At 41.3% G+C, this 18,047-nt stretch overlaps 1 pseudogene; it reads right to left on the bottom strand.

Moving 5' to 3' along the window:
• Positions 1-9,409: 9,409 nt before the first annotated feature.
• LOC124560928 lies at positions 9,410-9,527 on the bottom strand (annotated as a pseudogene).
• Positions 9,528-18,047: the final 8,520 nt, after the last annotated feature.

Genomic DNA, 18,047 nt, shown 5'->3' with positions numbered 1-18,047 from the left:
GCAGCATACAATCCTGCGCTTTCAGACTTTCCTGGACACTGATGGGCCCCATATTGAGCCCCTTTTGTAGCAGTAATGATGTCGGTATGGAGTGGTATAATGTACCATAGCATCACATTAAAAGGGTTTCAAATGAATTGATTCCGCATTATTTCTCTTCCCCATGCTCTTGACATTAATGCTACCGAGTTTGGTACTCGTATGGGCATTAGTTTCCGTGTTATAACGCGTTAAATACTGAAAGTTTAATTATAAACACCCAGTATATTAGACAGGTACACAGGGTAAATATTAGGTGACTCCTCATTTCGAGTTCGAAGTACATACTGTAATGAGTATCAGACAAGTTATTTGTAACGATGGATGAGTAACCTTGCTTGTCTCCACGTTACCTGTGCTTTGTTCTCGTAAAATAAAATATTACTTTTTAATCCATCATTCTCTTTTGAAAGAGGTACTCTTATTACTGCACGAGCATCTCAAAACATAGGTAAAAAGTAAAATGCAACAAATTTCGTCGAAAGAGGGTGTTGGAGAGGAAAAGCATTTTACTTCAAAAAAAGTAAATGTGATGGGGATTAATGCGCGTATCATTGTCCCCATATACGTTGCACCGACGGTACAGCTAGCGAGAAGGGCGTTAGCTCTCTCTATACCAACAACAATAGATATAGCAGCGAGCAGGACGTAACCGCCGGTGCCGAGACATACAAACCGTGGCGGAGAATATGGAGCTGGGCTCGATAAACAAAACTCACCAGATTACAGTCTATATTAACTTTAAATACGTATCCCCGAGAACAGTTCCAGAAATGAGGCGTTATTATCAAAATTACACATACTCTACACCAGGGCCGCACAAGGTGCATGCACCGGTGCATCGCAGAGTGCAGAAGACGGCTGCGCTATGTTGACGACGGTGCAGACCCCCCACTCCTCGGCTTCGCGCAACAGCGCTGCCTCTCACTTCCTTAGCTTGTGTCGCTCGCGCCGCCTGTCTCGACCTGTTTCAAGGCTTTTACCCTGTTGTCTTCGTCATTGCCAAATACTAATGTACACTAGGTGGAGAGATTAGTTTGGTGTACCGGTACAAAAGAGATTTATATAATAACTGTAATGGTAACAATTTTAAATTTGGTTTCAACACAAATGTATCATCCTATGTGCTCTTTATTTTATTTGCAATTATGCTTTTAAGATCTGGAACCAGAGATTGGCTGACAGCAGTTCTGAGAGAATTTTTTAAATTACAAATAGAAATACTCGCATGCAATCTAGTTTTTGTACAAGACAAAACAGAAAAAACCTTTCACATACGCAAGTGGAACCAAACATAGAAATAATCTTCGCTGCTTCTCTGTGTAACTTGGGAAATTCATCCTTCGGCAAATTCTGGTAGAATCGGAGCAAACCTTTTGTATTGTAAAACACATCCTTTCGGTGAACATAGCTTTGCAAATCAATTAGTTCGAAATGTAAATCTGAAGGCGCACTTACAATATCCATCGAAAAAGGTTTCACAAAAACGTCGAGAATTGGCTGCAGGTAGGTAATTTCCTGAAACAATAACAAAGCCAATGTTAATAAATGAAAGTAATGTAAGCCGTTGTTTGGAAGTGCTAAAATGCGATAGATTTTAATAAACATGTAATGTGTACTATTGATTTTAATGTAATGTTACACTTGCATATGTAACGCAATCTCCTTTATTTAGCTGTATGTCATATACCGGCACATTACCTGGAATCGGTCGTTAAACGCATTTTCAAGGGATTGTAGCACCTCGACGTATTTTTCAAAGCGCGCTCCTTCCTGCACAGATTCTGTCAAACAAAAACATAGTACCGTTTTGATTAGAGCGGTTATAAAAATCAGGCTGCTTTAATAAAGGTACAATTTATATCTCGCTTACCTAGTTCAGGAAAGTGTTGCGTATTTTTCTCTGAAAGGTTGTTTTTGAGGAGCTTCAGTTTATACTGGAAAGCGTTTATTTTGCTGATCATATCGTTGATGAGACTGTTTTCTTTTTGGAGTTTCAGAGTTAAATCATTTAGGAGAGCCATAATGTCTGCTAAAAGTCCTAAATCAGCTACCCATTCAGGGTCATGAAAAAGTGTCTCCGGACGTCCTTTGCTCTCCAAAAACTGAGCCGCAGTATGGCGTAGTCGAAAAATTCGGGAAATCACTTTCCCTTTGCTCAGCCAGCGCACCTCAGCGTGGTAGGGAATATCCGGATACTCCTCTTCAAAGGAAATCAAAAATTCTTTGAATTGACGATGAGTGAGTCCATGAGAACGAATTAGTTCACGTTACGCACCACTATCTTCATCACATCTTGAAGACCGATAACTTTCGCACAAAGAGCCTCTTGGTGTGCAAAACAATGAACGGAAGGCAAATTCGGCATGTTAAGTTTTTTTCCGCAGTAGGCCAATAAACCCTTTTGCTTTACCGCACATTGCTGGTGCCCCGTCTGTGGTTACGGAAAACAGCTTTTCCCAAGGGAGTCCTATTCCTTCAGCTGCCATTTCAACAACTGCTAAAATATCCGCCCCTGTAACAGTGTCCTTCAACGAAATCATATCCAGAAGCTCTTCCGTTACATGTAGGTCGTCGTCCACGCCACGCAAAATATTGCTAACTGAGCCGTGTCGTTATATCCGTGGACTCATCAAGTGCGACAGAGTACCCTAGGAAGTTTTCTATTTCGGCTGCCATTTGTTCATGCAGATTCTCAGCAATGTCGTTAATTCTCCGATGTATTGTCATTCTGGAAAGTGGTATTCTGCTGTACACGGGAGCTAATGTGCGATGATTCATAGTCTCTACTACGTCCAACATAATGTTTTTTATTAATGGCCCGTCCAGAAATTGCCTCCCAGCTCTTGCTAAACGTAGAGCAACTTTGTAACTAGCTCTGAGAGTCCTTTCGCAACACCCCTCATCTTCTTCACCCTAAAGTAGAGAAAAAAAGATATATTAGAAATAATTTATGCGAAAACGAAAACTAAGGAATCTAACCAAATGTTATTTCGTTTCGCATGACCTTTAACCAAAATATACATGCTAAAGTACTTGCAACAAACCTCGTTTGTAGATACAGAATTCTCTTCTGCAAGAGTTTGCAACTTTCGTAATTCTTCCTCTCTGGCATCCCCTGTTATATCACTATACTTTTTTGAATGCAATTTGCTGTAATGCCTTTCAATAGCCGATTTTCTGACACACGTAATTAGTGTACCGCAGATTAGACATTTGGCTTTATCGTCACAACGCACAAAAATGTAGGAGAGTTCCCATTCCGGTTTAAATTGACTTTCGGCAATTTTCCCTTTTTTTTTGAGCAGATGGTTCCATTATTCCGGTAATTGTCTTGCGCTTACGTATTCCAATGTTGACTAAGCCGTTTGGCAGCGCACAGCGTCAGCCTCACCTAGCAAGCCGAGTTGAGGCGAAGTACGCCGAGTTGAACCGATGCACTGTGCAGGCACTCGCTGCACCTCGCTTTGCACGCGTGCGGTTTTCCGTGTTTGTGCGGCCCTGCTCTAAAGCTTTAATAGGTAATGGTTAAAGTCTGCTCGACACATTGACTACTTTAGGTATTTATTTATTTGCCAGCAAGATAGTCAGTAATCAAAGAGGTATAGCAGTACTCTGCATTCTCAGATTTACTGCCACTAGAATTTTTAATATTCTTCATACTAGCAAAAACCTCTGGGAGTGTATACTAATTGTGAGATGTGATTTTCTGACGATGATTAGGCACCGTCCAGATGCACAACTTAGAATGCCACCGAAATAGAGTCGATAGTAGAACTGTCAGCATCACTGTTTGATAGTTCGTGTAATCGACTTTAACGTTAACTATTTAAAACTGTAGACTAGTTTTGTAACCAATAATACGTCCAGATTACCGGGAATGAGCATACCTCCATACAAGTCCGCAATACTTACTTTAATTCTCGAGAAAATACTGGTTTGGATCCCATGTCAGTCGGTTTTGGTATTAGTATATCTGTAGGGCAAACACTGAAAGAGGATTGGAATGTCTATCAACAACAAATGATTTTTACTGATGATGCTTATTTACAACATTACCAAAAATTTTCAGGTAAAGATCATTATGAAAACACTTCCTGTCCTCTGGTCATACCCTCTAAATCTGATTGGATTTGCACTCCAGTTACACTATTTGTGTGTGTGCTACGATATGGATACCGCAGAGCCTTCGGGTAAACTGTGTGTCCAGCAACGACAAGATATGTGCATGTATTTTTTCTATGCCTACTGGTATTCCGCACCCAGAAAAAGGCATACTTAGTGGCATATACAGGGTGCGGTAGCGTTCATAGTAGGATATTAAAAACACACCACCAGGCAGTAACTGTAATTTATTTATTACCTCTTATGTTAATTAATACTTAAAGGTATGCTATTTGCTAATGTGTAAGTCATTGTCCATTGCGTGGGATTACTTTTTGAATATGACTTCTGTCAAATGATGCCCCCTCTGCACAACACATTCATCTAGGCGGCGTTCGAAGCTTTCCATAACTCGGCGAACCTATTCCCTGGGACATTGAGGCGGCACTTCTGATGCGATCCTTGAACTCAGGAATGGTGCACAACGTGTTCGGAACTATTCTTGCTTCAGGTAGCCCCAGAGAAAAGTGTGCACATGAAAGGTCAGGTGAGCGATGCGGCCAGGAAATGTCACTAAAAAGGGAAAATTACTCAACCGGGAAATGTCTGTCGCAAGAAATCCACACAAATTCTGGCCACCATTCCTGAGTGGAAGGATCGCATCAGAACTGCCGTCGGCAATGTCCCAGGGAATAAGTTACGCCGAGTTATGGAAAGCTTCCAACGCCGCCTAGATGAATGTGTTGTGCAGAGGGAGCATCATTTGACAGGAGTCATATTTAAAAAGTAATCCATGCCATGGACAATGACTTACACAATAGTAAATGGCATACGTTTAACTATTAATTGACATAAGTGGTAATAAATAAATTACAGTTACTGCCCGATGGTGTGTTTTTAATATCCCACTACGAACGCTACCGCACCCTGTATATGCCACTAAGTATGCCTTTTTCTGGGTGCGGAATACTACCTACTACAAACGCTGCCGCACCCTGTATTTATTCAAGTGTCAGCCCCGATGAATATAAAAAAAATTGGGAGACAGCTCCTTAGTGAACGGTACAGAAAAATCCATAGAACTGTATTGAAGAATATGATAATTTTGCCCTGCCATGGAAGGTTGTCATAACGTATGGATGACTCTCTGATATCGTTTAACTAGGGCTAAAACTCAAAACAATACGCACAGTCTAGAGTTTCGTCCTCAGCAGTTCCCTAACACTGCGCTAATTGTAGTTCTAGCAAACCTCTCAGAATAGATGATTTAGAATTAATACATAAGTTTGTGTAATCGATTTCCACGGGAAGTGATTAAAGTTATAGACAGATTAATTTTTTGCGTCAGACCACCACCTTTCAAATACAGTTTAGTCGATTATTCGTATTGGTAGGAAAAATCTCTATCTAAAGAACCAAGACGGCAGTAGTTTACGTCATACCCTCTAAGTGTGGATGTGATTCAAATGTAATTACAATATATTGAATGTGTGTGTTGCAGCAATGTGGATATCGCAGGGCCAGGGATAGGGTACATGTAATTATTTTTCTATGCATGATGTTAATCAACATACCAACAAGCATAGTGTTGCAGGATTATCGATTTAACGGCGATCAAGTCTACTTTACAGCAAGATTATAATTGCTTATCTGTAAAAAATAATAATGCATGATGCAAAAATATTAAACATTAAAACCATAAGTCTATGGCATGAGCTCGCAGGCAGGCTCTGATCAATCATCAGTGCTGGGCATAACCTTCCATATAGTGAAGATGGGATAAGGACGGCAAACGAGCAGACAGCATCCACAAACTTCTCTCTCTTCAGTGCGTGAAAACTCACCTCCAAACAGTCAACTGTATACTTGGGGGTAGACAGAAGAGCCGTACTAATTTATTAAGCGTATTTATTGGCATTTTAAGCAAAACCTTTAACGCCCTTCAAAGTACTTTACGCTTAAATTAATACACTTAGCTAATCTTTTATTCTGTTTTTCAAAAAAATGTTTAAATTCTTCTTTTGGGACAGTTAACAGTACCTTCGTCATTTTCTTCTTCATCTCAGCAACATCAGCTAAACACTTACGGTTCATGTCTCTTATAAATCTAGGAAACAAAAATAAATGTCGCATAGGAAAGTGTCGAGTGAGTGTGGGGGGTGAGGAACAAGGTAATGCCATTTTTTGTTAAGAATTCTCCTACACACAGGCTGTGTGACCACAGCCATTGCCACAATGGAAAGTCACCCGACTGCCAAAAATCCGGCCGCTTCCTCAGTATACTGTTGCGGAATCTTTTTAAAAATTCCAAGTAGAGAGCCTGGTTAACTGTCTGACCTTGCGGAACAAAACTAATCAGTGTAATATCCAGGCCTATACTTTATTCAAAATAATATTGACGACAGCACTTTATGTGAAATGTGACAGAACTTTGATCGTATTCTCGACATAGTGATAAAATGGACTTCATCGCTAGTAAAATAATAAAAAATTATTGTTAACGACACAATTTAATATTTTGTAAAAAATTGTATCTCAGACAATATGAAAAAACACAATGGAAATCTCAATCTTTTGTTATCTATGAGTTTTGTAGAAGAACCTGTCTTCTCGATCAAACTGTTGTATTTATAGGATGAGATTGATGTCTCGTAACACAGAGGTCAGTAATAATAATGACAAAAAAAAAAGTAAAAAAACTGTACTAAAGTGCTGTAATGTTGACAACTGATATTTTAAAATAGAGTTTATATATTACTGAAATGAATGTTCTTTGTTTGGAGTTATATTTCATTGTAATTCTCGTCCTATATACGCTATGTGATCAAAAGTATCCGTACAGCCTCAAAAACACAAGTTTTTCATACCACGTGCATTTTCCTGCCACCTACTGCCAGGTACTCCATATCAGCGACCTCAGCAGGCGCTAGACATCGTGGGAGAGCAAAATGGGGCGCTGTGCTGAACTCAAGGACTTCGAACGTGGTCAGGTGATTGGGTGTCACTTGAGTCATACGTGTATACACGAGATTTCCTCACTCCTAAACATCTCTTGGTCGACTGTTTCCACTGTCATAGTGAAGTGGAAACGTGAAGGGACACGTACAGCACAAAAGCGTACAGGCCGACTTCGTCTGTTGACTGACAGAGACCGCCGACAATTGTAGAGGATCGTAACGTCTAATTGGCAGACATCTATCAAGACCATCACACAGGAATTCCAAACTGCGTCAGGATCCAATGCAAGTATTATGACAGTTGTGCAGGAGGTGAGAAAACTTGGATTTCATAGTCGAGCAGCTGCCCATAAACTACACATGACCCCGGTAAATGCCAAACGGTGCCTCGCTTGATGTAAGGAGCGTAAACATTGGACTATTGAACAGTGGAAAAACGTTGTGTGGAGTGACGAATCATGGTACACAATGTGGCGATTCGATGCCAGGGTGTGGGTATGGCGAATGCCAGGTGAACGTCGTTTACCAGCGTGTATAGTGCTAGCAGTAAGAATCGGAGGCGGTGGTGTTACGGTGTGGTTGTGATTTTCATGGAGTAGGCTTACATCCCTTGTTGTTTTGCGTGTCAACATCACAACACATGCCTAAATAGATGTTTTAAGCACGTTCTTGCTTCCCACCGTTGAAGAGCAATTCGGGGATGGTGATTGCCTCTTTCAACACGATCGAGCAACTGTTCATAATGTACGGCCTGCGGCGGAGAGGGTACTCGACAATAACATCCCCATAATCGATTGGCCTGCACAGAATTACGACCTGAACCCTATAGAAACACCTTTGGGATGTTTTGGAACGCCGACTTCGTGCCAGGCCTCACCGACCGACATCGATGCCTCTACTCAGTGCAGCAGTACCTGAAGAATAGCCTGACATTGCCGAAGAAACCTTCCAGCACATGACTGAACATATGCCTGCGAGAGTGGAAGCTGTCATCAAGCCTAAGGCCGGGCCAACACCATACTGAATTCCAGCATTACCGATGGAGGGCGGCACAAACGTGTAAGCCATTTTCAGCCAGGTGTCCGGATATTTTGATCACATACTGTAAATGTTAAGGTTTCTTCTCAGCTACCAAAGAGCGCAGTCATGAGCACTATTGATCAACAGCGCAGTTTGTTGGTATATAGCGTGGTCAATTGATCGTGACCGGGACAAATACCTCACGAAATAAGCGATAAACGAAAAAACTACAAAGAACGAAACTCGTCTAGCTTGAGAAGGGAAACCAGATGGCACGATGGTTGGCCCGCTAGATAGTGCGGCCATATGTTAAACGGATATCGACTGCGTTTTTAAAAATAGGAACCCCCATTTTTTATTACATATTCGTGTAGTACGTAAAGAAATATGAATGTTTTAGTTAGACCACTTTTTTCACTTTATGACAGATGGCGCTGTAGTACCTGATATCACGTAACATTCCGCCAGTGCGGACGGTATTTAAAATGGACCGTTTACCAATTGCGGAAAAAGTCGATATCGGGTTGATGTATGGCTATTGTGATCAAAATCCCCAACGGGCGTGTGCTATGTATGCTGCTCGGTATCTTGGACACGACATCATCCAAGTGTCCGGACCGTTCGCCGAATAGTTACGTTATTTAAGGAAACAGCAAGTGTTCAGCCACATATCAAACGTAAACTGCAACCTGCAACAAATGATGATGCCCAAGTAGGTGTTTTAGCTGCTGTCGCGGCTAATCCGCATATCAGTAGCAGACAAATTGCTCGAGAATCGGGAATCTCAAAAATGTCGGTGTTGAGATGCTACATCAACATCGATTGCACCCGTACCATATTTCTGTCCACCAGGAATTGCATGGCGACGACTTTGAACGTCGTGTACAGCTCTGCCACTGGGCACAAGACAAATTACGGGACGATGACAGATATTTTCCACACGTTCTATTTAGCGACGAAGCGTCGTTCACCAACAGTGGTAACGTAAACCGGCATAATATGCAATATTGGGCAACGGAAAATCCACGATGGCTGCGACAAGTGGAACATCAGTGACCTTGGCGGGTTAATATATAGTGCGGCACTATGCACTCCGTCTTCAGGCCACGAGTGGCCTACCGGGACCATCCGACCGCCGTGTCATCCTCAGTGGAGAATGCGGATAGGGGGGGCGTGGGATCAGCACACCGCTCTCCCAGTCGTTATGATGGTATTCTTGACCGAAGCCGCTACTATTCGGTCGAGTAGCTCCTCAATTGGCATCACGAGGCTGAGTGCACCGCGAAAAAGGGCAACAGCGCATGGTGGCCTGGATGGTTACCCATCCAGCTGCCGACCACGCCCGACAGCGCTTAACTTCGGTGATCTCACGGGAACCGGTGTATCCACTGCGGGAAGGCCGTTGCCGTGCGGCATTATGGTAGGAAGGATAATTGGCCCCCATTTTATCGATCGCAGTCTAAATTGTGCAGTGGCTCTGAGCACTATGGGACTTAACATCTGTGGTCATCAGTCCCCTAGAACTTAGAACTACTTAAACCTAACTAACCTAAGGACATCACACACATCCATGCCCGAGGCAGGATTCGAAAATTGTGCGGTGTATGCTGATTTCCTACGTAATGTTCTACCGATGTTACTACAAGATGTTTGACTGCATGGCAGAATGGCGATGTACTTCCAACAGGATGGATGTCCGGCATATAGCTCGCGTGCGGTTTAAGCGGTATTGAATAGCATATTTAATGACAGGTGGATTGGTCGTCGAAGCACCATACCATGACCCGCACGTTCACCGGATCTGACGTCCTCGGATTTCACTGTGTGGGGAAAGTTGAAGGATATTTGCTATTTTGATCCACCGACAACGCCTGAAAATATGCGTCAGCGCATTGTCAGTGCATGTGCGAACATTACGGAAGGCGAACTACTCGCTGCTGAGAGGAATGTCCTTACACGTATTGCCAAATGCATTGAGGTTGACGGACATCATTTTGAGCATTTATTGCATTAATGTGGTATTTACAGGTAATCACGCTGCTACAGTATGCGTTCTCAGAAGCCGGCCCGGATGACCGAGCGGTTCTAGGCGCTACAGTCTGGAACCGCGCGACCGCTACGGTCGCAGGTTCCAATCCTGCCTCGGGCATGGATGTGTGTGATGTCCTTAGGTTAGTTAGGTTTAAGTAGTTCTAAGTTGTAGGGGACAGATGACCTCAGAAGTTAAGTCCCATAGTGGTGGTGGTGGTGGTTAGTGTTTAACGTCCCGTCGACAACGAGGTCATTAGAGACAGAGCGCAAGCTCGGGTTAGGGAAGGATTGGGAAGGAAATCGACCGTGCCCTTTCAAAGGAACCATCCCGGCATTTGCCTGAAACGATTTAGGGAATTCACGGAAAACCTAAATCAGGATGGCTGGAGACGGGATTGAACCGTCGTCCTCCCGAATGAGAGTCCAGTGTGCTAACCACTGCGCCACCTCGTTCGGTAAGTCCCGTAGTGCTGAGAGCCATTTGAACCATTTCGTTCTCAGAAATGATCACATTAGAACAATCGAAATAAAATGTTCTAACGTACCTACATTCTGTATTTCAATTTAGAAAACTACCGGTTGTCAACTGTTCGTCTTAAATTGTGAGCCATATGTTTGTGACTATTACAGGGCCATCTATCACAAAGCGAAAACAGTGGTCTAACTAAGACATTCATATTTCTTTACGTACTACACGAATATGTAATAAAATATGGGCGTTCCTATTAAAAAAAAAAAAAAACGCGGTTGATATCCGTTTGACGTATGGCAGCGCCATCTAGCGTGCAAACCATAACGCCATCTAGCGTTCGAACCATAGCGCCATCTGGTTTACCCCTTCAAGCTAGTTTCGTTTTTGTAGTTTTTCGTTTGACGCTTATTTCGCGAAATATTTGGCCCGGTCACGATCAATGGACCACCCTGTATAGTGAATATAAATGAGTCTTGAAACATTGAGAAATAGTTTCGAATATTAATGCATATAGTGAACGTGAGAAAAGAATTAATATATTTTTGATTTTTTACGAGTAAAATGCAGCCTGAAGCAGAATCGATAAGTGATAGTCTTATGTTACCCGCCATTTTAGTGAAATATTGCAGCGGCAGTTTTAAATCGATTTTCAATACAGACTTAAATGTTGTTGGTTATAATTGCAATAATACTTGCGTACTAGTGGCCGATGACCGACTCTGAGCTAATAAAATCCAATTGAATGCAAATAGCATCTTACGTGATGTAAATTCTATTTGCTGATGTATGAAGCCTGGTAATTTCGTAACATTTTTAATGAAATATTTCGAGAGGAAAATACATTAGTGTTGTGTACCTGTGGTATTGTGTGACAAAATTGTTCATTTTGCTCAAAGAAAAGTGTTGCCAGCACTGAAACTACTAAAAAGCATTACTCTTGTTTAGCTCAGATTACTTACATTTAGCATATTTATTGGTTATAAATGAACGTGTGAATGAAGTGATATTTATACTGCTTGACAGACAATATTGCTCCACCTTCCCAGGTGGAGATTTCTTTAAGAAAATAACGTTCATCGTCCGGGAAAAGAGAGATTAAATAAAACCTCAAGTTACGTTAATATTAAGTAAGTAGTTTTACTGCAATCTTGCTGAAATTGTACAGCTCAACACACGCAACTGCACCACACGCCACATTGGCGCCCATCGTGGCCACAATACACAACTTTTATTTTAATTGTGTGTAGTTGTAGTGTACCATAATAAAATACTAATACGTATGTTATTCTCTTTTCATGTGTGAATCTGACATGAAAGAGGTTGCTATATGGGTATTGAAATTATTGGCATCTGAAGTGTTGCAAGCACTAGCCGAGAGCGACTGAGCTGTACTATCCGCCGATAGCCAGGGCTGACATAGAAACGGGTATTTTGCGATCTTATTCGAGGCTTACACACACATACACACAGTCTCAGTATAAATTAATTCCCTGTGTGCTGTTACAACTAGCACCAGTGCTGGGGAAATTACAGCAGCCTTAAATATCAATGCTTCAGCATTGTGACTACGATTGTAATATTTACAAATGTAATTTTCTGGTGGACATATTTTGCACAAATTTCAACCATTTAGCTATATTTATTTGTGTAAGTGTTAATTGTAAGATATTTTGTGAGATTAATTGTTGCGAAATGTATTTTTGTGCAATATTAGTGTCAACCTGAGGTCTAGGGGTAGCGTCTCTGATTCATAAACAAAACGTCTTTGGTCCCGGGTCGAATCCCGCCGCTGGTTAATTTCCATTAATGATCAGCATTGACGGCCGAAGACTTAGGGCAAAAGAAGTCACCCTCATTCTGCCAACGGCCTTGTCAATGAGGGCGGAGGAGTGGACACAGGTTCAGGGCACTCTCTTGTCCTAGAGGTGGGAAACTGCCTCTAAAGGCGGAAGAATCAGCTATGATCAACGGTATGAGGATGCAGAAGGCAATGGAAACCACTGCATTAAAGACATGTAACGTGTATCCACAGGACATGTCGACTGTAATTGAAGAGGTGTCATAATGGGGTCTCCTTTAGCAAAAGATTTCGAAATAGTCCCCCCTTCGTATCTCTGGGAGGGGACTGACAAATAAGAGTTTATCATGAGGAAAAGATTGAATACTCAACGGAAGGATAACGTTCTACGAGTAGGGGCTTGGAATGTCACAAGCTTAAACGTGGTAGGGATTCAAGAAAATCTGAAAAGGGAAATGCAAAGGCTCAATCTAGATAAACTAGGGTCAGTGAAGTGAAGTGGAAAGAAGACAAGGATTTCTGGTCAGATGGGGATAATACCAACAGAAGCAGAAAAAGGTGTAACAGGAGTAGGATTCGTTATGAAGAGCAAGGTAGGGCAGAGAGTGTGTTACTGTGAACAGTTCAGTGATAGGGTTATTATTATTAGAATCGACTACAAAGCAAGACCGACAACGATAATTCAGCTGTACATACCGATGTCGCAAGCTGAAGATGAAGACATAGAGAAAGTGTATCAGGACATTGATAGGGATAATACAGTATGTAAAGGGAGATGAATATATAATAGTTACGGGGGACTGAAATGCAGTTGTAGGAGAAGGAGTAGAAGAAAAGATCTGAACAGAATATGGGCTTGGGACAAGGAATGAGGGAGGAGAAAGACTAATTGAGTTCTGTAACAAGTTTCAGCTAGTAATAGCGAATATTCTGTTCAAGAATCACAAGAGAAGGTATACTTGGAAAAGGACAGGTGATACGGGAACATTTCACTTACATTACATCATGGTCACACAGCGATTCCAAAATCAGATACTGGATTGTAAGGGGTGCCCAGGAGCAGATATAGACTCAGATCACAATATAGTAGTGATGAAGAGTAGGCTGAAGTCCAATATATTGGTCAGGAAGAACCAATAAGCAAAGAAGTACTAATGGATAATGAGATATGCTATAAGTTTTCTAAGACTATAGACACAAAAAGGAATAGCTCAGTAGGCAGTACAGTTTAAGAGAAATGGAGATCTCTAAAAAGGGCATTATACAATTTGGGAAGGAAAACATAGGTACAAAGAAGGTAATTGTGAAGAAATCATGGGTAACAGAAGAAATTCTTCAAGTGATCGATGAAACGAGGAAATAGAAAAATATTTCGGGAAACATAGGAATACAGATATACAAGTCGCTGGGGAATGAAATAAATAGGAACTGCAGGGAAGATAAAACGAAATGGCTGCAGGAAAAATATGGAGACATCGAAGAAGAAATGATGGTCCGTAGGACAGACTCAGCATACAGGAAAATCAAAACAACCTTCGGTGACATTAAAAGCAAGGGTGGTAACATTAAGACTGCAACGAGAATTCCACTGTTAAATGCAAAGATGAGAGCGGATAGGTGGAAAGAATACATTGGAAGCCTCTGTGAGGGGGAAGATCTGTCCGATGTGGCAGAAGAAGAAACAGGAGTCGATTGATAAGAGATAGGGGATCCAGTATTAGAATCAGAATTTAAAAGAGCTTTGGAGGACTTACTGTCAAATAAGGCAGAACGGATGGATAACATTCCACCAGAATTTCTAAAATCATTGGGGAAGTGGCAACAAAATGACTTTTCACGTTGGTGTGCCGAATGTATGAGACTGGCGACATACTATCTGACTTTCAGAAAAGCAGCATCCACACAATTCCGATGACGGCAAGAGTTGACAAGTGCGAGAATTATCGCACACTCAGCTTAACAGCTCATGCATCCAAGTTGCTTACAAGAATAATATATAGAAGGATGGGAAAGAAAATTGAGGATGTGCTAGGTGTCGATCAGTTTGGCCGTAGGGAACGTAAAGGCATGAGGGAGGCAATTCTAACGTTGCGGTTGATAATGGAAGCAAGACTAAAATAAATCAAGACATTTTCATAGGATTTGTCGACTTGGAAAAAGCGTTCGACAATGCAAAATCGTGCAAGATGGTCGAAATTTTGGAAAAAGTAGGGGTAAGCTACAGGGGAAGGCGGCCATACAACAGCTAAGAGGGAATAAGAGTGGACGACCAATAACGAAGTGCTCGTATTAAAAAGGGTGTAAGACAAGGATGTAGCCTTCCTCCCCTACTGCTCAATCTGTACATCGAGGAAGCAATGATGGAAATCGAAGAAAATTTCACGTGTGGAATTAAAACTCAAGGTGAAAGGATATCAATGATAAGATACGCTGAAGACATTGCTATCCTGACTGAAGATGAAGAAGAATTACATGATCTGCTGAACGGAATGAACTGTGTAATGAGTACACAGTACGGATTGTGAGTAAATCGAAGAAAGACAAAGGTAATGAGAAGTCGTAGAAATGAGAACAGCGAGAAACTTAACATCAGGATTAATGGTCACGAAGTAGATAAAGTTAAGGAATTGTGTAATGTAGGCAGTAAAAGAACCAATGACAGACGGAGCAAGGAGGACATCAAAAGCAGACTAGCTATGGAGAAAAAGCGTCCCGTCCAAGAGAATTCTACTAAAATCAAATATCGGCCTTAATTTGAGGAAGGAATTTCTGATAAGCAGAAATGTCATTAGACCCTCAAATAGATCAACCTTAGCACACCTCAGTACAAGTCCTTGATAATGCAAATATACATGATAACGATTTATTACCTGATATTCCGAGCGGAAATCAAAGTGAGGAGTCATCAACTCTAACAGACATTCCTGCAGTTAAACCTTTAGAAGTGAATCATAATATTTCTACCGCGCAAGGTACAGAAATTAGCAATTCTCTAGCTGTGTCACTACCGGGTGCTAAATTGCTTTCATTATTATTTGAAAACTTTAATATCATGGAATAGGCAATGGAAAAGCGTAGGCGAGGAAAGGCTATAAAATAACATGAGCGTTATAGGAAATTTATGGAACAAATAAACAATATCTTTATCCAACGAGATAAGGAAATTGGTCCAGAGTATTAATCAGGTGTTGGTCGATCGCTATACAGCACTTACGACTCATTTCAAGAAAGACATCAATGCAATACTAACATGAAACCGTTGGCAAACATACCAACTTAAATGAATAATCTTCAGATCGAAGTAGATAAGTTAGAAACGCATTTCAAAGCTTTGACTACTACTGTGGAGTCAATACAGAATGATATCCTCACAGGAGGATAGAAACGATTCCGAACGGAAATAGCCAAGGCACTGTACATTGAAAATCACAATCTTGAAGCAATGTCAGCATAGAGCGATGAGAACGCCGGTACTGATAGGCAAGGGAACATTGAAAATTTGCCGACAACCTCTACTGCAGTGCATAACTGACCAAGTTGGGTGATCAGTCTGCATTATCCCGCAATTTGTTTCACCAAGAAACCCGAATGACGAAGCAGAGTGTACTTGCAATAAAGTCAGTACACCGCCTGCTAAAGACAACAACTCCATGCACTTAAGTGCATTAATGCATGTAGAGAGCTTGATGAAACACCGCCAGTTCCAACAAGGAGAGTAAAAAGGATACTCATCCCGTAGTTTTTGTTAGAAACTGTAAAAGAGTTCTTCCAAAGTTGGACGGAGGAACAGAAAGTTAAGTTTGTTGTTTCACACATTTCCGGTGACGCATCGCACTGGGAGTCGAACGCAGCAGAAACACGCTAATAATTTAACGAATCTGAGAAGGCGCTTCTCGACCAGTCGTGGTCAGCGTCGACTCAAGAACGACTAAGGAAGATGTATAACCCGAGGACAAGCTCTTTGAGAAAATACTTTCAAAAATATATTAATATGACTAGGTACTGGAATGAACCAGTAACCACACGAGACCTGTTACGAGTATCGAAGGTAAATTGCCAATAAATATTAGAGAGAAACTGTTGAACGTCACAGATACCGACTGATCTTAACGAATTTTTTATCTATGATAGAATCGTTAGACTTAGTCCAAGAAGACGACAGAAAGAATTCTGACGCAATAAATAGTGCCAACTTTTCTAACGGAAAAGGTTCCTGGATCGGAAGTAATGGAAATAGGGATGAAGGCAGTTCCAATAAATGGGAAAACAAAACCAATGGCAATGGAAAGTATAGTAATAGTAAAAATCATTACAGCCATAAATCTGATCATCTCTGTAAGGAAATCAATGACTACCAGCATTCGAATGGTAATCAAAGGCAATATAGTAATGAAAAATCCAATAATAATAATAATTCGAATCGTCATCTCGAACTCTGAATTGATTTGAGCTGCGGAATATTTCTTTTATTGTGATCACGCAATTATCTTAGTTTTCACGCCCCTTGGATGACTATTAGCTTGTGAACTCTGCTACCATTCTCGAAAGCTTTCAACACAATTTACTGCATTTCATAAGGTTATTTTTTATCTGTATTTTAAACGGATATCTTAGGATCACTTGCTGTTAAATTGAGATAAAGTTTCATGAAGAAACATTATTCAGTTTTTTGTCATCTACATCAGTTACAGGCCTTCGAATAGAACCATTACAATTAATTATTGGTTTATCTTTCTTTAATATGTTTATTTTGTTAATTCGCAATTGCAGCCAGTGCATAGACAATTTGACTGCAAGTTCTTTGCTGCAAGTTACTGTACGCAGCGAGTTAGCTGTTGGTCACGAAAACAGTTGTGTGCGGATCGACCCTACGATGTTACCAAGCTATTCCTTTTAAACAGAACTGTTCATTCTCCAATTACCTAAGGTGCAGGGCACATCGGGTAATTTCGCAAGTGGTCTGCTGGTGTGGACTGATGGTTTGACTGCAACAAATCAGCAGAAAACCGACATCTAAAGTCGCAAATGGCTGTGCAACGCTGCCAGTTTAGATATTTCAGTATTTCATTAATCCAGCTATTGTAGACGTATGGAAACCGCACTCTCCGTTAGTAAAATGGTTCATAATGAAATTGTATTTGAACATTTACGTCATAGCAGATGCGGTAGATATGGCAATACAGAACTTTACTTGTCACTTTTGTTAAACTATAGAACGACAGCAACGCAGCTGGGATAACGGATATTGTAACCTCCGTGTTTTAATTATATTACTGATGTGTGTGTGTGTGTGTGTGTGTGTGTGTGTGTGTGTGTGTCGTCTCCTGCTTGCGTGCGTCCAGCCTGGAACGTATGCATCCTTACTCAGTCCGCTGCTCCCCCTTCAATTTTAGCCCACAGCCCTTGATGATGGGCGAAACAGTTATTCAAACAGTGGAGCGCCGGATATTAATGAAATGTTCTCGTCAATATTTGACAAGAGCGATAAAGGGCGCTCGGCACAGAGCTATTTGAAGGACAAACAACCGGCAGTCCTCGTCTACTGCACGCCACACTCTCCTGTTTCACAGGTTCTGCGTCGAAGTAGATCGATACCCTCAGTTGACTGGAACGCCGTAAGCCTCGA

Source organism: Schistocerca americana, chromosome 1, assembly GCF_021461395.2.
Source record: "Schistocerca americana isolate TAMUIC-IGC-003095 chromosome 1, iqSchAmer2.1, whole genome shotgun sequence".
In the NCBI taxonomy this organism is placed as follows: domain Eukaryota; kingdom Metazoa; phylum Arthropoda; class Insecta; order Orthoptera; family Acrididae; genus Schistocerca; species Schistocerca americana.
The sequence above is the reverse complement of the archived record's forward strand: the minus strand, read 5'-3'. Positions and strand labels throughout refer to the sequence as shown.